This window comes from Canis lupus, chromosome 14 (assembly GCF_003254725.2).
Source record: "Canis lupus dingo isolate Sandy chromosome 14, ASM325472v2, whole genome shotgun sequence".
Taxonomy (NCBI): domain Eukaryota; kingdom Metazoa; phylum Chordata; class Mammalia; order Carnivora; family Canidae; genus Canis; species Canis lupus.
The window spans coordinates 39,745,009-39,770,474 of record NC_064256.1 but is presented as its reverse complement, the minus strand read 5'-3'; the positions used below and the strand labels follow the sequence as shown (position 1 = coordinate 39,770,474).

General features: G+C 46.6%; 2 long non-coding RNA genes across 9 annotated transcripts in view; one reads left to right on the top strand and one right to left on the bottom strand.

Annotated features, from left to right (window-relative positions):
- Positions 1–3,529: 3,529 nt before the first annotated feature.
- On the bottom strand, positions 3,530–9,090 carry LOC112670611 (uncharacterized). 2 transcript variants are annotated; one of them, XR_004804560.2, is made up of 4 exons: positions 9,015–9,090; positions 8,472–8,603; positions 6,944–7,884; positions 3,530–5,657 (listed from the first exon to the last, which is right to left on the bottom strand). It is a non-coding gene; the product is annotated as an uncharacterized LOC112670611 (long non-coding RNA). The 2 variants fall into 2 exon arrangements; XR_004804559.2 differs by having other exon boundaries at positions 3,530–7,884.
- A 12-nt stretch (positions 9,091–9,102) lies between these two features.
- The window catches only part of LOC112670610 (uncharacterized), a 52,958-nt gene continuing 36,594 nt past the window's right edge, over positions 9,103–25,466 (top strand). For 6 of the 7 annotated variants that reach the window (XR_007402059.1, XR_003143077.3, XR_003143075.3 and 3 more), the window contains exon 1: positions 9,103–9,397. This is a non-coding gene — a long non-coding RNA (uncharacterized LOC112670610). Of the gene's footprint in view, positions 9,398–10,588; positions 10,701–25,466 lie in introns of all 7 variants that reach the window. The other variant, XR_003143076.3, reaches the window with a different exon arrangement.

Below are 25,466 nucleotides of genomic sequence, written 5' to 3'. Positions count from 1 at the left end.
TGTCACAGGACACAGGATCATTTGGTACTCTCAGGCAGATTCCAAAAAAGATGGAGTTGGATAGAAAAAATCAAACCAGAGATCTTTACTTCCTTGCCTCACTCACCAATTTCTGTGGTTTTTGTAGCCTGGAGACTTACCATCAGCACCCAGAGTAGCAGTTGGGGCTGTCATTGTTGATGATGAAGAGAAGTTTATTTTTGGTGCTGGTGTCATGGATAAAACAGCCTAGGAAACGTGAACATCCCAGTGCATTCTCTCCATCCAACATTGTATTGCTCGCCTCAGGCCTCTCCGCAGCGTTGTTTCTTTATATGTGGAGAGAAGCAATTAAAAAACTCACCTGCTAAAACGGATCTCGGATGTTCGTTTCCTATTTTCTATAAGCAGGTTGGCTATTTTGCCCTTGAGCCTTAAGAAATGTTGCTGATTGGCTGTTTGTTATTTTTTAATAATATATGGCATGTATCCAAGGAAGCATTCCGATGACCTCGACAATAAAATGTGATTCTTGGCTGCAAGGTCTATTGGGGGATGGCAGGCTGCCAGGCACTCATACATCATTTACAGGTGGCTATTTCTGACAGGCCGGTGTTAGTTATTGTAAATGAGTGACAGTCCCTATAACTCACCTGTAAGCCTGACTCCACCGGCCTAGGGCTCCGTGGATCCCCGGCCCTTGTGCCACACGTGCTCCTCCCTCTCGAAGACCCGCACGCACAGACCCTCCCGTGCACGCTGCCGCCTGCCCGGACTCATCAGTACGTGGAGCTACCTTGTATGTGATTGACGATAATTAGGTTTCAACTGCCTTCTGATGCAGAAATACACACTATTAGAGCACGGCCAATTCTGCTCCTGCAATCTTGCCTCTGAAAGGGTATTGATTCACTCTTTCACATTTTTAAAAGGTCATGGCAATAATTCCATCTGAACTGTGCTAAGTGAAAATAGTTTGTAGAAATAATATGGTTGCTTCTTCGTTCCATTGTAATTGAAAGCCACAATGGCTTGTTTTTTTAGTATATTTTAATTACATGTGTCTCTTTGTCCCATCTTACCCTGATGAAGTGTTTGTAAAGTTGTAAAGCAGGCGGTCCTCTGTGTTCAAGTCTTCTGTTTGGCCAACAGGACTTGTTTGGTTTTCCTACAACAAACAGGAAGGCCTAACCGAAGGCTTGGGTCCCGCTGCCTTATTACTTTAAGAATTAGAAAGAGAAGACGTGAACCTTTTCCCTGGCACTGTCATCTGCCTGCCTGTTTTAATAAGATTAGACTACAGTGGCTTTGGTGAACAGGATGCTAAATTTGCTTACTTTCTGCAAATTTTCTTTGTAGTTAGACAGTCCTTTCTGGGTGGACTGAAAAATATTATTCTCGGTAGTTCCCGGACCATAATAAACCACGTTCGTTATGAGAGAACAGAGCTCCCGTAGTGTAGCCACCCTGGCAGGTGACAGGCAACTATGAATGCTCTGGCATAAATTTCTGGGAAACTCAGCTTCCAGTCTGAGACTTTTTCCTACATCTTCAGCTTTTCGGAGGTGAGAGAATTTTAAAGGGCTTGAATCGCACGTTTTGTGAAAGTGGCCGACCAGATCTCATGCTCTGAGCCACTCTGTATTTGTCTCCCCGTTGGTGGGGAGGGATTAAAAAAGCCTCAGCTGTTTCTAATCTCAAAAATGAGCCCGTCATTGTACTTGCAAACTAAGGGGCATATTCTCATCCAGAGCATGGGGATTTACGCACATAATTACCATTAATGCTAATGGCATTTATGTCTGTACAGCCCCACACATCAAGATGAGAATATATTTCCGTGTCTTCACGCTGTGAAAGTCCATTTAATATCATTCATTTTACAACTTATTTTTTAAGATGATGTCCATATTCTGTCATGGGTACATATGCCTACTTAAAAGTAAATGTGGGAAATATTGGGAAGAGATGTGATAGCTAAACTTGTTCGTGTAGATGAAATATTGCTGAACTCAAATCCATTCATACTCTTTAAACACAACGCTCTATTCGGCTTTGAAACTGCTGGCACACTTTTCATAGTGTTATAAATTTGTCAGCCTAATGGGACATTTTGTAGATGTTTTCCTTTTTAAGTGCTTTAACTGGAGTAGGTATTCCATTGATCCAAAAATTCAGCTCAGCATTTCATTTCTTAGAGATGGGAATCATACATTTAACATCTTCTCAAAGATTAAGTGCTGGATGGTGCCCTTCATCTCTTCAAGGAAAGAGAATTTACTCCCCGCCGATCTCTGCTCCCTTCTGCCCTCCAGGAACATCTCCAGAGTGGGGCAGGGCTGGCGGTTGGAGTCATCGATGGTCATCAGAATTTGAGATTGTTCCATCTCTTCATTGATTATATGATTGTCTTTATACATCAGGCCCAATGGCCTATTGGGAGGTGTCTTCACGCCTATGCTGGCCAAGCAAATTCAGATCCAGGTCTTGATTTATCTGTCCTGGGACGTGGACAGTTATAAAAATGATGAATCTATCTCACCTGTCCAATCTTTTGAAACCTTGATTTCTGAGCCAACCCAAAGCCAAAGGGTTCTGTGTTTAAAGCACCGACATAAGAAAGGGACAGGCATGTCTTGTCCTTCCTGAGAGGTCTCTCCCATACGAATACAGCCTCTGGGGGGAGGGGGTGGCAGGGGGAGAGAAGAGCCTCACAACGGATCTCAGAGGGCTGCACAAAGGAGCGAGGTCACTTCTGAATGGACCAAAGATGGCCAGTTGTACGCGGCGGGGTGACCTCGGGTATGCCACCCGACTTCTCTGTTTCTTCACTGATGACATTGAGCAAGATGAATACTGAATGTTTTACCACCTTGAAATTTTGTAACCAGGGCCATGTTGTAGTTGGCTTTTATAAATATTAGGATTATGGTGAATTGCAAGTAATAACCCAAAGAACACACTGGCATCTGAGGGATTGTGCAGGGAAGGAGGTGAGACTTGAGAATATTAGATGTCTTGACACAATTCTCTAGTGCCGCAGGTCAGATAGAATCTCAGAGCCTGTTCCCAAGCCCATCCCTCATCCCCCATCCCGCTATGTGGTTGCTTTGCAATTCAACTTGGTGACTTGACTCTTAGCAGCCTGGTTCTCGAAGCTGTGCTGTCAGTAGCATTGACATTAAACCCCTAGGGGCAGAAGGTAGTGTGCACTGGGTGAGGACACTGTCCCAGCACTAGCATCTTTCCTGGCATGACCAAACTGGCAGGTAGGTGTTGCTTCCCCTTACCAATCACCAACATTCTCTGGCATCCTCCTCTTATGGCCACCATTTCTTCAATTATACCCATCACAGAACTCTTAGCCTCACAGACACTGCCCTCCAAATTCCCTTGATTCTAATAATGCTTTGGTTTTTCCCCAGTGCACCAGACCTATGCTTTGTCCATCCATGACCCCTGCCACTCAACGCTATGGCAGGGATTTTTGAAAAATTGCCACTCTACTTTCTTTTTTTTTTTTTTTAAGATTTTATTTATTTATTCATGAGAGACAGAGAGACAGAGGCAGAGACAGAGGCAGAAGGAGAAGCAGGCTCCCTGCGGGGAGCCTGATGTGAGATTTGATCCCAGGACCCCAGGATCATTCCCTGAGCCAAAGGCAGATGCTCCACCACTGAGCCACCCAGGTGGCCCACTCCACTTCCTTACCTCATGCACCTGTTGAGAAACAGGGCTTCGTTAGCAGCAGTTCAGCACTTAGGAGGCACCTATGATGCCTCAGCAGGGAGCCGGGGCTCGGGGACAGAGTGGAATGAAACACCATCCATGGCCTCGAGGGCGCGATGAGCTAACATCTGCACAACATCGAACAACTTCAAAAGATTTGCACATACATTTCCTTGCACGCTTTGCGCAATTTAGAGCTAAACCTAGCAGACGAGGCTGTGACTTCCATTTCAGAGGAAAACAGAGACTGAGAGACCAGCTGGGTTGCTCGTGATGCTCTGGATTAGACATGGTGAGTTCTGCCTCCGAGCCAAGTCCTCCCACCCCACACCACCCGCCCTTCCTTCCTCAGAACCACAAGTCAAAACACAGGTAGTCCTGGTAAGCCCTTCTCGGGTATTCTGTGCTTCTGAGATGCCTCGGACACTGTGAGTGAAAGACTAAGACAAGGGCCATAGTGTTTCAGAGAGGCTGGCAAGCAGCTGGAGCCCCGTCCATGCCTCGCCTGTTCCATCCGTGCCTCTTTCTGGAGCTGAGGCAAGGACAGCCCTTCCACTCTCGAAGTTTCCAGGCTCACAGTTGTGCACTTTTCTGAACTCACACCGTTGAGAAATATCAAGGTCAGAACATGATTGAAGAACCTTCTTCCTCTCTTTTAAGTTGCTGCGTTTCTATGATATTGTTTTCCACTAAAGAAGGTTCTCTTAAAAATGAGGTTGAGATCCCTAAAGAAATTGCTTCAATCAGCAGCAGGGCTTAATGACTGTTAATGGGAAGTGGAGATAGGATAGTAAGTGTTACTTTGATTAATAAGAGAACTGCAGAGAATTTAAATTGTGCCACTGATGGATTATTTTCTTCAAGCTTGATAAGCACTTCTCATTTGTTCTTAAATTTGGTCAATACTGTTAAAGGCAGCAAAATGAAGTATAATTAATTCTATTACTGCTGCTCAGACCAAGTGTTACTAAGAAACAGATTATGATGCAGGCGACGGCCGAAGTCACAGCGTTGACAGCTCGATGCTTTGAATACCTGTCATTGCTTGTTAGCTTAAAAGAACGAAGAAAATATTTCCGGATTCTGATTTTGAGATACCTAAAGCTGTCTTTGCATCTGCGCATGTTCCACTGACCTAATACAGGGAGTACGGGCACGATGGCCAACAGACATGAAAATGATCCTGCTTCGGAAATATAGAGAGTAAAGAAAGGATTGAAATCATCTATCAGTTAACACATTAAGAGCTGGATGCTCTAATCACTAAGAAAATGAGATATTGATTTGATGTTGAAAGAAAGCTTTACATATTTCCCCTTTTTCAAAGATTCTACCCATATTATGAGCCATGCTTTTCTTCACCTTTGCTAATAGTTTTTTTTTTTTTAGAACAGTGGATAAACAGATGACATTCAGAGAAAAGCGATCTTATTTAGCCAACAATTTTATTTACTCTGAGAATTAATGCTTAGGATGGCATGGATTTGGGCCCATGTTGTCCCTTTTTTTCTGAAAACAGCAGGATGGCTGTTTCCCGAATGACTTTGTTCCCCCTCAAGCCCCCGCCTTTTCTTTTTTTTTTTTTAAAGATTTTATTTATTTATTCATAAGAGACACAGAGAGAGAGGCCGAGACACAGGCAGAGAGAGAAGCAGGCTCCATGCAGGGAGCCTGACATGGGACTCGATCCCTGGATCAGGATCACACCCTGAGCCAAAGGCAGATGCTCAACCGCTAAGCCACCCAGGAATCCCCCCCCCTTTCCTTAATCACTATCATTTATTTAAGGGACATAAATGACTTTATAAGTCATGCTAACAGTCATGTCTGAATGTGGACTGATACGTACACAGTCTTACCTACTGGTTTACAGCTTCTTATTCAGTGATTCTTATCCTTATAGTTTACTCTTCAGGGCATCTCTGGTTTATTCAAGAAGTGCTTCCAACCTTAAAATGAAAATAAATGAATTCCACGTCATAGTTTTTTAAAGGAAATAAGCAATGTGTCAGTCCTGTTTCACAGAAGCCACCAAGTAACAGCAGGCTTTTACAACTCCAGAAAGACTGGGAAGCAGACTCCCAGTGAACATGTGTCCTTCTGTTCACCATTCTTCTTCCAAGTCGTGTGCTTCTTCCAAAGTGTGTAAAGTCATTGGGCCAGTAATCTTGTATTAATATAAAACCTAAGTGTGGTGTGCTAATAGTGCAGTTATAAAGTTTCCCTGAAGTTCTAATCCCGTTATTAAAAATGTAAACCTTATCTATTATGAATTGAGGACTAATTCTCTCGCCCAGATGTCCCATAAACATAATTTCCAAAGACGAGAAAATTATAGGAAGTGCATTTTAGATCACAATGTGAAAGTCAAGCTATTCTAGAAGTCATTGGCTGGAGAGCTTATTTTTGGAGATAGAGCACAGCATCTGAGAAAGAGCCAGAGCCAGCAGCTGCCAGAAGCCCAGGTCCTGGAGTTACTTCTGCCTCTGCAAAGCACTGAACGACCTTGGAAGAGTGAGTCTCTTAATCCCTCTGGGACTAGGTTCTCTCCTCTGTGAGGTGAAGGGTTGGCCCAACTGATCTCCTACATCCTTTCATCCTTGAAACTGCTGGTCTTTGAGTAAAGCTCAAGCATGGGATGCTTACATGGTCCTTTTAAAGCTGTTGGCTCAAAATGATGTGGTCTGTGTGGATACTAGAAGTATCCACAGTGCTTCAAGCTCAGGATCTTCTAGGGTGGGTAATTCACCCTGCAAATCAAAGTGGCCCCTGCCACATACCAGGCCCTGGGCTCAGTGCTAAAGACAGAACGGCTGTCTGCCTGGTGTGTTTCTGATCTCAAGGCACTTCCGTGCCAGCAGGGAGGCAGGCAATCAGCAAGGGTACAGGCCCTCGAATAAGTAGGATACTTTTTTCATAAGTGTGTTGAAGAGATGCAAACCAGAAAATGTTGGCATGAGGTAACAGGGTCAGAGATGGCTTCCTGGCAGGGGGAAACCAAGAGTGAGAACACTGCCGGCCGGAAGGGTAAGTGGAAACATGGAAGGGATGATTCAGCCGGCTTGCCTGAATGATTAAGGCAGAAGGAAGCCAGGTACTCATCTGCCTCGTCTCATTGCCTTTCTCGAGAGCGTTTCTCGTCTATTATGTATACTTGCAAAGTGCTCTTATTAATTCAAGGAACAGAGAGCAAAGGAAAGATTGTTGCCACTGCTTTCTAACCAGAGAGTCTCACCTTTAGCAACTCTTAATAATCTTGACTTTGGCTTTCCAGATTGCTGCAGACGGTTCAAGTTTCACAACTTCAAGCTGGGTTATTTCCATTCATGCTGCATCTCTGTGGTTGCCCGTAGAATTTGGTACAACTTACGACTTTGGAATTACTGTATAATGCTCAGAGGTGTGAAACGCCATTTCAAGTAATGCCTTTCTTCAGTTAATATAGATAAATATTGATGGCAGGCAGCAGTAAAACAAGTCATTAAATTCTTCAGTGCAGAGTGTGTCCCACACATTGCTGGAAGCTCCAGAAATCACACCAGGCTCCGAGAAAACCACTGCATATGATTAGAGAGTGCTCACATCCCTGGCTTCCTCCTTCCAAACTGGAAAACAAGGGAGTGTGGGTGAGGCTCGGGCCCCCAAGTGAGGGAGTGGGGAGTGGGGAGCGGGGTCGGGATTGCACTGTGGGTCTAGTCTATCCACCCTTTCTTCTGCTACCACCCTAATGAATTCCTGGGTGAGCCAGAAACCTTTGAAAAATGGCAATTGGTGGCAAATGGGAGCTCTGGTGCTCTGAAAACAAAGAAACTTTAAATCTCAACTAGTAACCCTATAAAAGCAGCTCAAGATTTGGAGGGGCTGTAAACCCCAGCAGAGAGGTCCTCCGCTGCTATTTCGATTATTTGACTTCAGTGTCTTGGTGGCGACGTGCAACGTGGCCGGGGTCAGTCACATAGGGGCCAGATAACATGTCTGTTCCTTGATACCCTAGGATGAAAAATGAAGGAGCCGCTTGCTCATGTTGTAACACCATCCTTAAGGACTCCAGCTTGGTATAGATTTTGAAGCTCCACAGTGTGGGGTACCCTTTCTTCAAGGTGTTTTTAATGGGCTCCAGGTTGTCAAAGACACCGCTCTGATAATGAGGCTGAGCCCCGTGTGAGGAGAAAAGCTCTGTAATGAGGGAGGAGGACAATTTGTTACAGTTATGTGGTTACTTGGCCATAATATCTTTTTGAGGTTTATTAAATCATATAAAATTTCAATTTACACTGTAATATTCTATAAAAGATGGAGCACACAGAAGTAATAAGTATGACAACATTTCTTTCATTTATGAATCGTATTGTTGATTGTGTTAACACTGCCACATCCCGCAGCAGGATTATTTATGTCGGGACAGTAATTTTCTATCTCCAATTTAATTTTGTAAAAGTTAATTACAAATTAGAATAAAATGAATGCAGTTATGGAAGGCAGCAAAATGCTGAGATAGGAGGTTATTGGGGGGAAATATTTACTCAGGCGCTTCCTCGTGGAGATCTGTGTTATGGAAACGCAGGGGCTAACGTGGCTGTTGGCACCCTGAGCTAACGTGGCTTTGGCACCCATTCATTGGATGGGGAGAGGCCCTTGCTTTTAGCTACTAGGAAATGGGCTGTCCTGAGAGGAACACAGGGAGCCTCAGCGGTCGATCTAGGGGAGCCCTTCCTTTCCCAGTCTGGCAGCCTGGGGAACCCCAGAGGGGTTCCGACACCTACCCCAAGTCAGACAACCTTCACTTGGCTTGAATGTGGGTGTAGATTGGTTTCTGCCTTAAAAAGTGGGGCCAGGGGTTGAGAGGAGGCAGAAAGTTTCTCCAGCTTTCACCACAAGCCAGTGGGCGGCGGCGCCTAGGGGAGAAGGCAAAGGGCAGCGTAAGCATAACTCAGGCAGGGGCCCTCCCCTTCCCTCTCCCGCTGAACCCCTTGTCCACGCTGCCCTTCCCAACACCTGGCCTCTCAGTTCCTCGACCTGCACCAACTCTCCCCAAGGCACCCCCTTCCCCTGGTCCGACCCTAGATCCCGTCATCGCCAGTCGCGGTAACTCCGCCCACATCCTACAGCATCACACTCTCCAGTCACCTTCTCCCCTCCCTCTGCCCTTCGGTACCTGCCACTCCTCACTGTCCCTTCGCCCCCACCCATCCCCACACCCCCAATGTCCTGCATCCCTGTTGACCGAGAAGAATTTCCCTGCACATACCCTCGGCATAAAAAAGAAAAAAAGAAAAGAAAAGAAAAATTTTGTGGTTTGTACTCACAACCAGGCTCCTCTGACAGACTCGCTACCAGAGCGGAAGAGCCGGAGACAACTGCGCAGGCGCGGCTCCCGTCAGCCCTGACCTTTCACCCAAAGCACACCGGAAGCGGAAGTGAGAGAAGCCCCAGGCCCTGGGATAGGAAGCCCCGGGCCTTCATGTCCCTCCCTGTCACTTTTCCAGGTGCGGCGTCCCCTGTTCCCCGGGCCTGGCTCAAGCGCGACTGTGCCGCTGGCTGAGGAGGCGGAAGGGCTCGGTGCCACCCACTTATTTGCCTCCACGTTGGCTCCTCTCCCTGCGGTCAGACCATCGCTTCCCCTTCCCGGCCTCACCACCGAGCTCGAACCATTCCGGGGCCCGTTGAAATCTCAAGATTGACTTGCTAGGTGAAAGACTTTTATATTTAGTTTTTAATAGAGCAAAAGTGACTCTAAATTTGTTAATATTCTTTAGGTTACATAGGACAAATTACAGATAAGTGAATCAGTAATGAAATTTGTAATGAGAATTTCTCAAGTATGAAATGTTGGCGCAAGGAAAGTTAATTGCGGGGTTTTACAGCCATTATAGTTTATATCATAAATGCAAAAATGACTAGGGCCATTTAATTACAGTAGGAACACACTAAATTTTTATGGAGTGCCATTTTGTTAAAGAGGTACTCGGAGCATTAAGAGCAAATACCATCCTAACGGTGGGTCCAGGTAGCTTTTGCAACATCAAATAAATATGCTATTGCTACAGAATTGTTCCTTAGATACTATAATTGACATGATGACTAATGAGATGGGTTTATTCTCACAGCTTCACATACTCAATTTACAGTGTGTGAAAGTTATTTTTTCTGCAATCCATAGACCTGGAAGGAACCAGAAAAATCCCTCTTGGAAAACACTATCTCTGCTGCTTCTCTAATTAACCTTCAAAAATGCATTTTGAAATATAGAAGTTGGTGCCTGGCATAGAAATTGGATTGTCTCAGGAAAAAAAGACCCAAGTGCTAATTTGTTCCTTATTAAATATCTGCCATGTCAAAATTACAGGCAGTTAATGTTTTGGCGCCTTTCAGCAGGGCCAGGGACAGCTTTTCCTGAGGGCCAGGCGCAGGAGGGTGGTTCTGCCTACTAGTTACCCCAGGAACCAATGCTGTCCACACTGACCCCACCCAAGCTCAAGACTCCCCTTCACTCCCTCCTCCCAAACCCCAATCCAGCCAGGTCCCTGTGGGGGTCAGATCCTCTAGTCTCAACGGAGGGAGGGTGTATAATGGGAAAGACACAGAACCCATCATTGTGGTAGATGTGTACCCTGCTCACCTTCTCATTCAAGGCCTCAGGAGCTTCCAGAAGAGAAAACAACATTTGATGGGGAAAAGAGCTAAATTAACTCTGGACCCCTAAAAATGTTTCATATGGTTTTTGAAACCTAGAATGGTAGTACTCCCATTATTTCGAAAACCCAGGACAGTTTAATCTCTCTCTGCTGTCCAGTCAAGTCCCAGGGAGGATATTCTTCTAGCCAGTGTTTCTTTTCCAAAAGCAAATGAAAGATGTATGTGGTCTGCTCTGTTTAATCAGTGGAGCCGAACCTCAAGGCCTGTTGATTTGTAACCCGCATTCAAGACCCCGCTGCATCATTTGGTAGCCATGATACTTTGAGCCCCTGTGTTTTCATCTGAAAAACAAGAAGGTAATAATAATACTTATTTCCCAGGGATATTGTAAGAATCTGATAATTCAGTGAAGAGTTTGTGGATCTAAAAGCAGGATATCATGTATTCTTGGCAGCACTATTCACAATAGCCAAGGGATGGAAGCCACACAAGTGTCCACTGACGGACGAAGGGATAAACAAAACGTGGGGTGCACATACAGTGGCCTTAAAAGGAAGGAGATTCTGACACAGGCTATGACATAGATGAATCCTGAGGACATTATGTTGAGTGAACTAAGCCAGTCACAGAAGGACAAATACTGTACGATTCCACTCACTCATGTGAGGTGCCAGGGTAGTCGAATTCATGGAGACAGAAAGTAGAATGGTGGTTGCCAGAGGAGAATGGGAAATTATTGTTTAATGGATGCAGTTTCACTTTTGCAAGATAGAAAGAGTCCTGGGGCTGGGCGGTGATGCCCATTGTACAACAATGTAAATGTACTTATTGCCACAAACCCCTGTGCCCTTAAAAATGGTCAAGATGGCGAACTTCATGTTATATGTATTTTACCACAGTTATTTATGTGTTTTTAGCACTTATTTATAGATCGATTGATCGATTGATCTATTTAGGGATATTTATTTTACTTTATGTTAGAATCTACTGGTATGTTTTCTTGCTAGATTGTTTTAGCTTTTGGCTCTTCCAGGTTGACCGCTGTGTTCTTTTGACAGGCTCTCATCTTTTTTCGAGCATTTTCTTATTTTCTGGCACTACAAGATGTTCCAGGCTCATCTTGTGTTTTCTATGCCCTAGTTCAGAATCAGCCACTTCTCTGAAAGCTCTGATTATTTTTATTGGAGAGTGGTGTGTAGATATCCAGATAGCCATATTGTAGGTGTGTTCATTGCTACCGTGGTGGTAATGCTCTTAGGCCTTCATCTCTCTCTTTCTCTGTTTCTCCATACATAAAGATTTTTAAAAATTTATTTATTCATGAGAGACACAGAGAGAGAGAGGCAGAGACACAGGCAGAGGGAGAAGCAGGCTCCATGCAGGGAGCCCGATGTGGGACTCGATCCTGGGACTCCAGGATCACACCCTGGGCTGAAGCCAGGCGCTAAACCACTGAGCCACCCAGGGATCCCCTCACTTAAATTTCTTTAGTCCACTTGCTGTGGTGGGTGCCTCGTGTCAGTGCTTCTCAGATTTCAGCGTGTACACACATCCCCTGGCAATCTCGGTAAAATGCTGATTCTGATTCAGTAGATCTGAGCCAGAGCCTGAGACTCTGCATTTCTCACAAGCTCCCACGTCGTCCTGATGCTGCTGAGCCACAGACCACACTCAAGTAGCAAGACCTTGTGTGGTTTTCTGGGACTCATTTTCTAGAACCTGCTCCTTCAGTATGGAAGCTATATGCTTGCCATATCATGCCAAAAATCCCCAGAAAAAGCTAACTCCTATTTCCAGGCTTTGGATTCTCCTGTTTACTAGACTGTCTGGAATTCCTGATCTAATTATAAGACAACAACATGAAACCATTAAAGTATGTTTACTGATGCATATGATTCATTATAAAACAAAAGCTTTATATTCACTGGAAAGCAGATCCTAAGCCTTCACAGATACACCTGCTGTGCAAGGCAGATTAGATGGGGGTATTTGCTGAGCTTCTCTGACGTGTGCAAGACCGGATTGAAGTTAAAATAACCTTAGCCTCAGTGGATTTTGATTGTAGTTCCATCGAAGTAGGGTTAATTAGACCTTGGACTTCATGATAGTGATCGGTGTGTAACACAGCGCTGACTCTGCAAAATCCCCTATAATCTGTCTCAGGTTTCCTGAATTGAATTCTTGGTCATGCATATAGAATAAACTCACCGACACATGGTCTCTCCTTAATGTTTCCAAAAATCTTTGCATAAAATATGTATGTTTCTAAGTCCGAGGAAGATAAGCATATTTTCATACCAGCTTCAGGCCCCTGTACTAAGTACAGGTTGTAAAAGACTTTTCCATGGTTAGTGCTGATGTGTAAGGGTTAGCACACAAATCCTATTGCACACTTACTAGCTAAATAGTGACTTAAGTCACATGTTCCTGGGAGAAGAACATATTTTACAGGGTTGGCAACAGGCTCTTGCCTAGTAAGACATTCATGTGACCAGGATGGATTCCTGTTTTCCACAGACGTAAGATTTGGTGTGACCTTGTTGTAGATAATACTTGTGGCTTCTCAAGAGGTACCATCGGTCATCCAAGAACCTCATGTAGGCTTGAAATCAGGGCTTTTTCTTTTTTTTTCCTCTCCTCCCTCCTTTTCCCACTCTCTCTGATTATATTTGATTATCTAGCCTGATAGCATGTGTGACTCTGTGGTTCTGGGGGTTTTATTTCTACCCATTCTTTACTTTCTATCCTCACTGGCTCCCTAGCCCTGGCCCTCCCGCGCCTACTCGCCCCCTCCCCTGAGGGATTGAAACAGCCTCCTTCCTGCCCCTGAAGCCACTACTTCAAACTCCCCTCTCTGCTGCTGCTGTCTGGAGAAACTTCCTAGAGCTCAGCTGTCTGATCATATCACAGCCATTGCTTCCAGTGCCTTCCACAGGCCACCGAATGAACAACAGATTTCTCCATGCAGGCTCGGTGCAGCCTTCTGCCTTGTCCTTATTACACACCACCTCGCACTCTGTGCTCTAGACCAGATTGTTACTCCCAGTGGCCTCCCCCTTCCCCACTTTCAGCCTCTACTCTTACTCTTCTCTCAACTCAGGTCCTCACCCCACTGCACCCCAAGTGTTGCCAACTACAGTCTCGCTTATCTCACAAAGCCCATCTTTCCTGGTCCCATAAAAGGAAATTATTTTCCAGGCCCTTTTGATGTATGGCGCATGCAGCTTAGGACGTACCACATTCTGCCTTGTGAGGCAGGAAGTCTTAGCCTCCATGTGGGGGTTGTTGTCAGGAGATTGCATTATCAGGCCCCTCTTTGAGCCTGGGAGCCATGGATTTATTGTGGACAATGTGAAGGGAGTGGAAGGGATGTGTGTCTCTTCTGGGAAGAGTGGGAGTCCTCTGTGCCTACCTCTTCCCCTCTTCTGGGAGATCTCAATGTAGCTTGTGTCCTTGAGTGATCCATAGTGAGCAGAGACCCCAGTTTATCTGCAGTGGACATGCAGCTTGAGTGAGAAATAAGCTCTGGATATTTTAACTCAATCAGGCTTTGAGGCTGTAAAACCTAATTCCATGGACTGTAAGATGCACACAGCTAGGAATTTTGCCTTTTGACAAGAAAAGTCTCTTCCATCTAACACAGTGTCTACATGTGATGGGAACTCAGGTATTACTTGTGGAATTAAATGTAACCAAACCACATCCAGTGTAGACTGATAAGGAAGGCAGTGTTGCCTAGTGGTCAGGAGCAAACCCTCTGGAGTCAGGCTATTGACTCTGCTTCATGATTTGGGCAAGTGACCCCACAGCCTAAGCTTCTGTCCATGAAAGGGATAAAAATACAACCACCATTAGAGGTAGAACCTCCAGGTTCTTGTGAGCACCAGGCCTGAAAATGCATACACACTCTGTAAACAGCCAGTGAATGTTAGCTGTTCCTAATTTTGCTGTTTCTGTTACTGGGAGCAGTCTCCCAGTCTCCAATGCTACAGTGGTATTTAACTATGGGGATGGGTAAGGAAGTATCTGGAAATCAAGTAACATTAGGATTAGAGTCTCAGTGACCAGGGACCAGAGACCCTACGTTCAGGCCAGATGAGCCACCCATATAACCCGCCCTCACTGCTGGCCTCCCCTGTCTCCTGACCTGAGGCAACCCAGGCACCACCTCTTTATGATTGGGGGACATAAGTGACCTTCCAGGGACCCTGCGTGGATCAGTGGATATCAGGGTCTTTACCCACATCTCCTGACTTTAAGCTCCAAGAACGAGATATGTGTGTAACTACCAAAGACTGAACATAAGCTAATGTCACTAGCGGGGAAGAATAATAAGAAAATGTGTTAATTAAAGCTAATTAGTCTATTTTTATCTCCAATCATTTCTTAGAACTAAAGAAGTCATTATAGTCCATTGTGTCTCCAGGGAAAGATACTGTATTTGCATTTCTATATATGGATTACATTTTCTATGTCATGTATTTTATCAGGATCTCAGAGACAGTATTTTCTTTATGGTTACCTGTAATCATACCGAAGTCTTACACTAAAGTATGATTGTCCTTCTTCTTTTTTAAAGTAAATTCTATGCCCAAAGTGGGGCCTGAACTCATGACCCTGAGATCAAGAGTCTTATGCCCTACCAGTTGAGCCAGCCGATTGTCCTTTTTAAAAGAATAAATAGAACTCAAATTTTTTCCATTGCTTTTACTCACAAGTATTTACTGAGTGACCATAGTCCCTGCTGCCAAGAAGCTCCAATTGAGAAAGACTTTCCAGCCAATGGCTGAGTAAGTCAGCCATTTGGTAAGTCAGAAGAATTCTGACAAACGTGGAGAGGCTTCTAGAGGATGCCACAGGCTCTGTGCTTGAACTCGGTGCATATTTTTCTCATTGACTTGGTTTTGAACGCAAAGAAATCTGCTTATCCAGTTCATAGATATAGCATATCAGTAGGAGAAACAGCTGCTTTATTGATGACACAATCAGGATTCAAAATGTCCTCAATGGGGACGCCTGGGTGGCTCAGTGGTTGAGTGTCTGCCTGGGCTCTGGTCATGATCCCGGGTTCTGGGATCGAGTCCCGCATCGGGCTCCCTGCATGGAGCCTGCTTTTCCCTCTCCCTGTGTCTCTGCCTCTCTGTCTCAGGGTCTCTTATGAATAAATAAATAAAATCTTTTTAAAAAAAAAGTCCTGGATGGGTAATAACATGGCTGAAACCATAACAAGGAAGCTAATAAAAATAAATGCAGTCCTGCATTTAGATGCACAGACTCCATTACTGGGATGTAGTCATGATGCTTCCTATGAAAACGACAGTGGGTTTCAGGCGGCTGTGAGCCCAGAGGGTGCCAACCGCATGGGTGTTTTCCACCCATCTGAGATGTACTTTTGGGCCACAAGGGCCCTGTCGTTGAGTTCACATGGATGCCTCCACTGAAGAGAGAAATTGAAGGGAATTAGGATGGTGAAGTCTACAGACAGTCTGAAATGAGGGATATTTAAGCAGAAAAAGAAAGGACCAAAAAGCACTATTCAACGTGTTAAAAATATCAAAGACCCTGAAGTTAAAAATGGAGAACACAGGTTCTGACTGTTCCAGTGTCATCAACTTGGCTTGACAGGTCTCATAACTAACACCATCCAGTGGTGGCAGGAGGCCTGAGCAGAAATAAGCCTGTCGTGGAAGCTTTCATGCCAAGGTGGTGCTAGCATCTCCCAGGGATCTGTGTGAGGGAGAGAGGCTTTCACATCGCCCCAGGTTCTAAGCGTCTCTGTCCAGTCCTGTACCAGATTTGGGGCCAGGATGGACTTATTCTCTCATGGGATTTTCTGTTTTCTTATAAGGACACACTTTAAATTTTTTTACTGGAAAACAGTAGAAAAAATGGGATTTGCCTTGCATACATTTGCCCTGATATGTTTTTAAATGTGTAAGTGTATAAAATATTTTTTTTAAAGGACAATCGGTATAAAGGGTGTTTAGCTCTCTTGCCCAATAGGGGTGTGCCACAGGCCCATAACCCTACAATCAGATCGTGAGCTGCTGTTCTAGGAGATCGGGATAGCTGGGTGACCATTTCACACAGGCTTCTCCCAGCCCACCAGACCACAAATCGGTTGAAATTCCAACGTGAAGGAAGTTTATGTGGCTCTTTTCTCCCCTATAATAGATGCTCTGTCGAGTAGCGTGTTTCGTGCTGTGACAATTCATTCCTGCGCTTGTGACAGGACCGCCGGCTGATTTCACTATGCTCAATTAGGAGAAAATGCATATTTTAATCTGCCCCGTGGTGAGGTAACACTTTGCTCAGTGGCCTTGGCAAACCGGCCATTTAACCATTTAGGTGGGTGGAGGCTCGCCCTCCAGCCTGTCATCCGGCTGCCAGCAGCCTCTCCATTCTTGCTTTGTTGCCAACGCTTCCCAGGTTTCCGAGTATCCACAATTAAAGGCCACTCCATCATTCCCGGAGCCACTGGGCCGCGGCCCGGCCCCTCCGCCCGTGGCCGCCGGCCTGGCTGCAGGCGCAGAGCTCGGCGCTGCTGCGCGCCCGTCAGCCGTCTTTGCAGCGCTCCGTGCCAGCCGGGGCCTGCGCCGCCTCTCTGCCCAGGCTGTGCTGCTTCTGCCCCCAGCCCGGGGCAGAATTCGGGGGGCCGGCCTTTGCTGGAACTGCGAAGCCTGGTGGCTCCGGCGGTGGAGTCCCGCCACCCCCCTGGAAACCCGGCTGCGGACGGCTCCGTGACCTGTGACCTGGCCCCCACCGCCGGCTCATCAGCGCGGCCCCCAGCGCCCCAACAGGGAGCAAAATCGTCCCTTTCCTCTCTCTTTAATTTTCCAACAATGAGATGATCCGTGCGAGGTATTTTCTGCCTCCTTTCTTTATAGTCTATCTTCCTTCTTCCATCTGGCCCATTAGATTCCTTGGATCGCTTTCGAGTTCACACACACAAGCCTGGACTTGGGTCGGGGGAGCCTGGGTGGGAATCCTAGCTGGCGGGCCCCTGTGCTGCTGGCAGGACTTGGAGTCGCCAGGGCTCAGATGGACCTAGAATCTGAGCTTGCAACCTCCACTAACTCCACTAAGTTACTTAACTTCTTATAAGTCATACCTTTCTCATTCTCGGATGGGAAGAGTAGTAGTCCTGCCCTTCTAGGCTCTCTGTGAGAAGATACATGGAGGGAGTCCTCAGCAGCCCTCTCCCCGTGCCCTAGGAGGTGCCGAGATGCTGCACCATCTTACTTAACTCATGCGCCGACCCTCCGATTATCCCCATTTTGCAACGTCAGGGCGGACCCTCAGAGGGGTGAGCACCTGGCCTGAAGTCAGAGAACTAGTGAACGGCTGAGCCTAAAGCCTGGGACCAGGGGCAGAGACTGGAAAAAGATTCGCTTTGTTCTCTCCCAAATCCCAAATTGGTGAGATGGAAGCCAGAGCCCCGGAGGGCAGGTTCCCTCAGTGTCAAAGCTGAGTGTCCTCAAGGCAGATGAAATGTCCACAGAGTGTCCTCAGAGCCGAACATTTTCCTCTTCCCATTTTGAAACTAGGAGGACTCCCCAGATTTTTCATGGTCCCTGATTGTTTTTTAATCAGTGTTCCCCAAATTGTTTCCTCTAACTCTGCAATTGACAGCGTAGCATCAGGCTCAAGCCACCAGCTGGGCCCAGGCCCAGATGCTCTGGGTTTCTGTTGACGGAGTGGAAATCATTGAACCCTTTGTGTGAACCCGCCTAAGGACCAAGACCAGACAGTGGGGTGGGGACCAGACAGCTGTAAATTCTCTGCAAGATTACCCCATTTCTGATGCATTTACTGAGCCTGTGACTTGTTGCCACGAGTGCCTTTCACTAAATCACTGCGGCCCAGAGCTGGGGGAGGCACCGGCCCCAGGATCCCAGGGCGTTTTTCTAAGGAGGAGCTCCTAGGCACACACCAGCCTTCCTTTCGCCCTAGCTCCCCTGCTCTCCCTGCCTCCTCTTCTAGTAAAGCACTGGATTAAGGGGCCCCATAGGAGTCCTGGGCACCCCTAAAAAGGTTGAGGAAGGCAAGTCATCACCACCCCAAAATGAGGGACGCCACCCCAGAGGGCATGCTGGATGGCTGGTCCAATGGGCTGAATTTTCCAGGTCATCATTTTTGCCTGGCTGCTCTCTAGAGATGCAGTGTGTCCCATCCCTCTTGCAAAATTTCTTTTCATCACTGCACTGCCTTCCCTGTAAGGCCTGTGTCCTGATAGCACAGAATCTGTCCCACATGTTAACACTTTCCCTGCAGAGGATCCCTGCTCTGGTGCCTTGTTGTCTCGTGTTACCAGGTATGGACACAAACGAGCTGGTATGGACTGGTGAGGCAGTGGGAATCAGCTCTGTGCTTAGGTTTTTAGAAAGCCTTCACATTACCGGTGGAACCACACAAGCAAGGCATTTGCTTCTAGACAGGTATTAGGTTTTGCAAAAAAAATCCTGCAGGAGATCCCACCATAACTGCCTTGGATCACCTCATTTCTTGTTCCCTTTGCCCATTGTGTGATTTCTTTTTTTTTGATAATTTAGTGTGGGGAGTCACCCCGCTAGGAATGAGAGGAAGGTAGAAAACAGTAGTCGGCTCCTGCTCACGAGTGCCCCAAGCCTGATTCAATGTTTTGCTGTCACCATCTTGAAATTGTGGAAAATTTTCAAACGGTGGGCCCCACAAATTGCAAAGCTGGCCCTGGAGAGACTAGACATTTGTTGAACACTTAGTACTTTCTAGGCTAAATGGTTCCCAAACTTTGCTGCATGTTTGAATCACTTGGAGCACTTAAAAATCTTGCTGCCCAGGCCACACCCCAGACCAGTGAAATCAGAATGTCTGGACATCAGTATTTAGTAAAGACTCCCAGGTGTTGTGACTCCAATGTGCAGCAAAATTTGGGAGCCACTGTCCCAGCCACTCTTATGAGAAGAGGCATTCTTACGTGGTGCAGGTGAGGAAATGGAGGTCCAGGGAAATTGAATGGTGTGCCCAACTCACACCCTATCCTGGGGGACTATCCTTTTTTTTTTTTTTTTTTTTTTTAAGATTTTGTTTCTTTTATTCATGAGAGACAGAGAGAGAGAGAGAGAGAGAGAGAGAGAGGCAGAGACACAGGCAGAGGAGAAGCAGGTTCTCTGCTGGGAGCCTGGTGCGGAACTTGATCCTAGGACTCCGGGATGATGACCTGAGCCAAAGGCAGATGCTCAACCACTGAGCCACCCAGGTGGCCCTGGGGGACTATCCTGGAACCTAATCTGACCCAACTCTAGACCCCAATTCCTTCCACTGAACCACACGACCTAAGCCAGCCTGCTCTGCAATTAGTTAAATTTGGTCATTCGTAAATTCTACTGGTTTCTGAACAGAATGGTCAGGTATCCAGCCCTTTCTCCCATTAGGAAATTAGTCCTAAACATTTCTTTGCTCTTGGCAAGAAAAAGGGAGTATTTTGCATAACTGGTCACACAAATTCAGAATGCTATGTGGGACATGGTGGGCAGACATCCAGAAACATCCCGCGGCTAGCCAAGCCACAACCACCTGCAGTGGGTTCTGCTCTGAGAAGGAAATATTTCTGACCATTTCCCCATTGAAGCCTGTCACCCTCTTGGGAAAGGGCACCTACATTCAGTGAAAGCCCTTAGGACTCGGCAAGAATGCATTTGCCCTTCACGGGGTGCAGCCTTCCACTTCATCTCCCCCTGTCAGCACATTCAGAGCCCCTGAACTCTGCAGGACATCAGAGAATCAACTTTGTTCCTGGGCAAGCACGGCCTAAATGTGCTCTTTCATTTTTGCTTTTTTCCCACATGAGGAATTTTGTACCAACCCTCAGGGGTTCCTTCCCTCTGAGTCCTTCTAAGCTCTGCGCCTATTTCCTATTTCTGACCTGACCCCTCCCCTTGGCTGGGCCAGGCCAGTCCCGGGAGGGCTGGGGGTGGATGAGGCGAGTGAGGGTAGCTCCCAGCACACGTCCCTGGGGCAGATGATGACCTCAGAGGCCATGCTCTCCTGGCACCTGCAGACACCCAGCTTAGGAAATAGAAGAGATGCAAGGAAACTCCTCACCCTCAAAGACAAGCTTGCCAGAGGGTACCAGCAGGCCCATGAGACAACGGACCACGGATCTCCCCCCAACCCACTCACTCAGATGTACCCAGCACCCCCAAAGTGTGGCTTGGAAGCTGCATGCATCTGTGTAGCCTAAGGGTGTATTTCTACCTTGCTCAACTGGGCTTCTCTTCCTCTTTTCCTCTCTGCTGTGGCTTGGCATACTGAGCAGTTGGGTTGCGTCAAGCCTGCTCGTACTCACTTCTCTTTTGTGCCCATAAGAGTAAATGGTCCTCTACAGCCCTCTACAGAAGGGTGCCAGGGGGCTTCAGGGGGCATGCAGATTTCAGGTGGAAGGGTCTGACAGCTGTGCAAAGGAAGTCAATTGTTAAAAGCAGGCTTCTTCAGGCTTAATTAGAGTATTTGTAAAAAAGAGTCTAAATTAAACAAGTGCTCAGGGCTTATTTGCCTTCCCTACAGTAATTGGCTTTTACACTGCATGGAAAGCTTTACCATACAACAAAGATGTAGTCTGGAAAAATCTTTGCCCAGACAGCTAGTCTTCAGAGGTGAGGGACATTTGGCCTGTCTGGGATCATCGGCAGGATATAGATAGAAAGGGCCCGGCCTGGACAAGGCCTCTCCTCACCTCACGGGTTTGAGCCCTTGACTGCCTCCTCCTGACCAGTCTAAAGAAAACAGGTCTTTTAATTTTTAAATTTTATTATTTTAAAAGATTTTATTTATTCATTTGAGAGAGAAAGAGCACAAGCAGGGGGAGGGAGCAGCAGAAGAAGGGGAGAAGCAGACTCTTTGAGGCCCAGGGAGCCTGATGTGGGACCGGATCCCAGGACCCTGGAATCATGACCTGAGCCGAAGGCAGATGCTTAACCGACCGAGCCACCCAAGTGCCCCAACAGGTCTTTTTATTGACCAAACTTTGTAAACCTGCTTTCTTCCTCCCCGTCTGTGGCCAAGACCTGAGGTAGGTGGGATGGTGCTAGTGGCCTCGGTGGGGCCAGCAGCTGATGGCCATAGACAGCATCTCCCACTTGGGAACCATGAAAAGCACATCAGTGCACCCTATGGCAATTTAAACTAAATGTGCTCATTTCAATATCTCTGGAAGGTTCTACAGGGCCAGGCTGATAGAATCACTGAGCACAGTGGTGTTAAACTCATAGGTGTCTGACACATTTGCTAACAATGTCCTCATCGGAGTCCATGGGGACAGGTGACTGGACAGAGGTCTGGGGTGTTATTATTCCCGTAGGTTGCTTTCATAGTCAGAATCAGCCATTGGATGTTCTTCCTAGACTCGTTGGTGTCTTATTAGAAATGCAGTAAATAGAATTTAATGCAATTGAAAAGAAATCCAGCAGACTCTAATCTAAAGACTGTCATTTCAGGAAAATAGCAGCGACTTACAATTTACTGCCCCTAAATTGGAAAATCAGTTTTAGAACATCGTAAACTTTTAATTGTGTGCAGCATGGAAACAAATTTAAAACAGAAAGGCGGGGGAGAAGCGCTCACGTGTCCTGAACACCTTCCGTTACAGGCTAGGCGGTCGTATCCTTTGATTTCATCCGAACGGCAGCCAGATGACACTGGAGTTACTCTCTCTGAGTTATAAATGAGGAAATTGAGGCCCAGCAAAGAAATGTATTTTGCCCAAGGTCATGGGATAGAAAGTTGCAGAGTTTGGATTTGAAATCCGGTCCATTTGGCTCCAACACCTGAACTCTTTGAATCCACTGTGAAACGTACGCATGCAAATGCTTTCTGCCACAGATCGGCCCCAACAACTGTTATGTAGGTGGTTCCAGAAATTGGTGGCTTGACCATGGCTGTTTCTGCTTCTCCATGCTTCAGACCTACTTGTGTCACATGAAATGTTGTGCTCCATGCCTGAGGACAGGAAAAAGAGACCATTGGGAAGGTTCAGCTAACTTCCTTCTACATTCTGGAAGGTGTCACCTTCACCAGCTCTTCTGAAATATATTTGGAAAGTGGGTTTAAATATGTCCCCCAGCCTCCAGAACCTTGACTAGCTTTCTAAATTTATCTCCGTTAATTACCTTAACCCCACCCTGGCCCAGCTGGCAGTGTATTTGGTGTTCACTGTTCCCTGACAAATCCTGAGTTTTGGCTGATGCAGTTTCTCCTTTCTGGAATGTTCTACCTTCCATTGCCAGCTCCTCTTTTCTCCAGGCAGTATTTATGTGGCCAGTGTTGTTTGAGTATTGTTGATGGCCAGGCAGTGCAGGGCAGTGAAAGATGCTAGATATCTGTGGTCAGCAAAATGGTTCTAGAAGTATAGACAGTCTGGCAAAATGGAAGGTCAGTGTCTTCCTCCCTGTGCTCTGAAACTTTGTGTTTGAATCTTTCGGAGGCTCTAGGTGTGTCTGTCTCCCCTCCACATGGTGAGTTCCTGGAAAAGCGTGTTCCCTTTTGCACCCCAGTGATTTCAGCACCATACTTTGCAAACAGCACGCATCCTGTGTTTGTTATATTTCATTCCATGATTTTGAGGGCACAAAAATGTGCTCCCCGAAGGCATCCATCCCTGTCCTGCAAAGTCCACAGTTGAGAAGTTTCCAGAAAGTGTAGGCAATGTAGGCAACCAGTCAGACTGAGTAAACGACAAAGGCCCTCTCCTCCCATAACAGGTTAGCCAGGCAGCACTGACTCTGCAGCTCACTTTGCCCACGCAGACAAGGAAGGAAAGCCACTGTGCAGAACAGTGCTTCCGAGGCATCTTATTTGCAACACAATCCTTTGTCGGAGGTGAGCAAAGGAGCAGGGTCAGCTAACACAGGGGCTTCTCTCCCCTTGGTTGGTTGGGGCACCCAGTGGCATCAGGCTGTGTCTCCGGGAGGAAGCAAGTGATACCCCCAATCCTTCACACGCCCTGCAGGGTCAGCCTGATTCGGATACAAGGATGTGGGTTCGCCGTGGGTAACCTTGCACCATGTGGCGCACAGCCGCTGAGTCGTGCAGCGCCAGAGGAACCCGAGTGATGCCTTCATGTGTCATGTTAAATCACACCCCACAGCCTCTTGGATCCGAGAGAAAGGGATTAGGCCAGAGAGAGCTGTCACAATTCTTTCTTTTCATTCTCTTTTACCTTCTGATTAATTTTTCTAATGGTTCCTTGATGTAATAAACCGTTTATCATCTGCACCCTCTTCATAGGTTTTTCTCCTTCCAGGTTATTAACCTGTCCAGGGCTTTCCTCGGGAAAGTTCCTAGAACTTGGCTGCCTGCTGTCCCCAGGAGAATGGCAGGGATGGGGAGTGGCTATCTGTGTTGTGTGTACAGATAGCGCCCTGTGCCAGGCCACCGGTGATTCAGTGATGGTACTTTGTATCCAGCGATGGCACTGGGTGGAGAAAGAGCCAGAAAACAGAGCTTCATCTCGTCAGGCTCTGTGGATGGAGCCAGCTCTAGAAGTCACAGGCTCAGCTGACGCACAGCTGAAAGGCTTAGCAGGCACACCAGGGCCTGAATGGGGAGGGGACGAGTTTATTGAGGGAGGCAGCTGCCAGAGGAGATGGAATCACACAGGGATGTCCTTATCAGAGAGCTAGTGAGGTTCTGGAAATGCTCTTTTGATTTCAACTTACTCTGATCTGGGCTTCTTGAGATTTCTCTGAGAACTGCTAGGAAAAAGCCCCATTGCTATATAATGCTCTCCTTTCACACCTGATACTATTAATATCTGTAACTAGTGAGCATTTACTGCAAGTGAAGGACTGTACATACACCGACCCTTGCCAGTGCGAAGGGTAGCAAATATAGGGCTGTGGGACCAAGAAGGGGGAGGCCTGCCCAGGGCCACAAAGCTGAGTTGGGTCACCCTGTCCCCAAAGCCAAGTCATCCTCACGCTAGACACACAAGCAGTTATGCCCTTTGGAGCTTTGGGCTTTGTGATAAAATTCTAAACAGTCTCGGGCGAAGAAAACACCCAGCCCACTGTCTTTGCCACCTAACTTCGAAAGGTGCCCACCCTTAAAGCTAGATTGAGTCCTTGCCGAGACTGTCTTGATATTTTGGCAGACTCACATCCTTGATGAGATTGCTGACTATGATGAAAGTTGATTCAAGGTCTTGGGATCATTTTTTCACACAAGACCCACATTTACTAGTGGGGAGTATGTTGTAGGGACACCTGGCCAGTACTTAATTCGACCTGGTAACATAGAAGTAAGGAGCCCCTTCATCTGCCCCGCCCCCCCCCCAGCCAGCCCAGCCCCCTACAGGGACATGCTGATGTGTGCCTCATAAATTTAGCCATTGTGTCTCTGAGCACCTTGGCTGGAGCTGGTTTTATGAGATATCACGGTGCTGTGCTCTGCACCTGTGTAGCTGAGAGCAGAATGCTCACTTCGGGGGTGGAAAAAAAAAAAAACAACAACAACCCAGACACTGGAAGGAATTCAAGCACAATCCCCTTTTGTTAGCAATAAAAGAGGAGCATGCGGCCTGGTATAACTTTGTGAAAGATAATTGAAAGAAACTCATGAGTCTCTACTTTATATCCATACTCTCTAATCCTGTGAATAAAATTCCACATACCCAGGGAGGTAACAGGCATTATTTTGCTCCCCACCAGCCAAGATTTTAATAGGATCCTTCAGCTTTCTCCATTCCTGCTGCCTTTGACCTGGCCATAATTAGGATAAGAACTATACTGCAGCATTGCCTCAAAATAGGGTATTTGGTGGAAATTCTCTTTTGAATGTTGCTGTTCTGTATAAATCAGAAATACCCAGGTCTAAGGGTGTAACCTTTTCCATATCATGATTGTTCGTCAGGTTCCAAAGAGCAGAACATGTCACCCTAGCAGGCAACAGAGCAAGGATCCCTTGGCTGTTTTATGTTAGTGACCTGTGGCTCAAATAGGAGCCACCCCATTCAGGCAGCTGTGTGGTCAAGCAGACAAAGCACTTAACAATGGAAGGCAGGGAGTCTTGTGATGCTGTCAACCTACTTCTTCACCTTAGGTCAATCAATTACTTTCCCATGTTTCAATTCTTTTTTCCACCTGTAC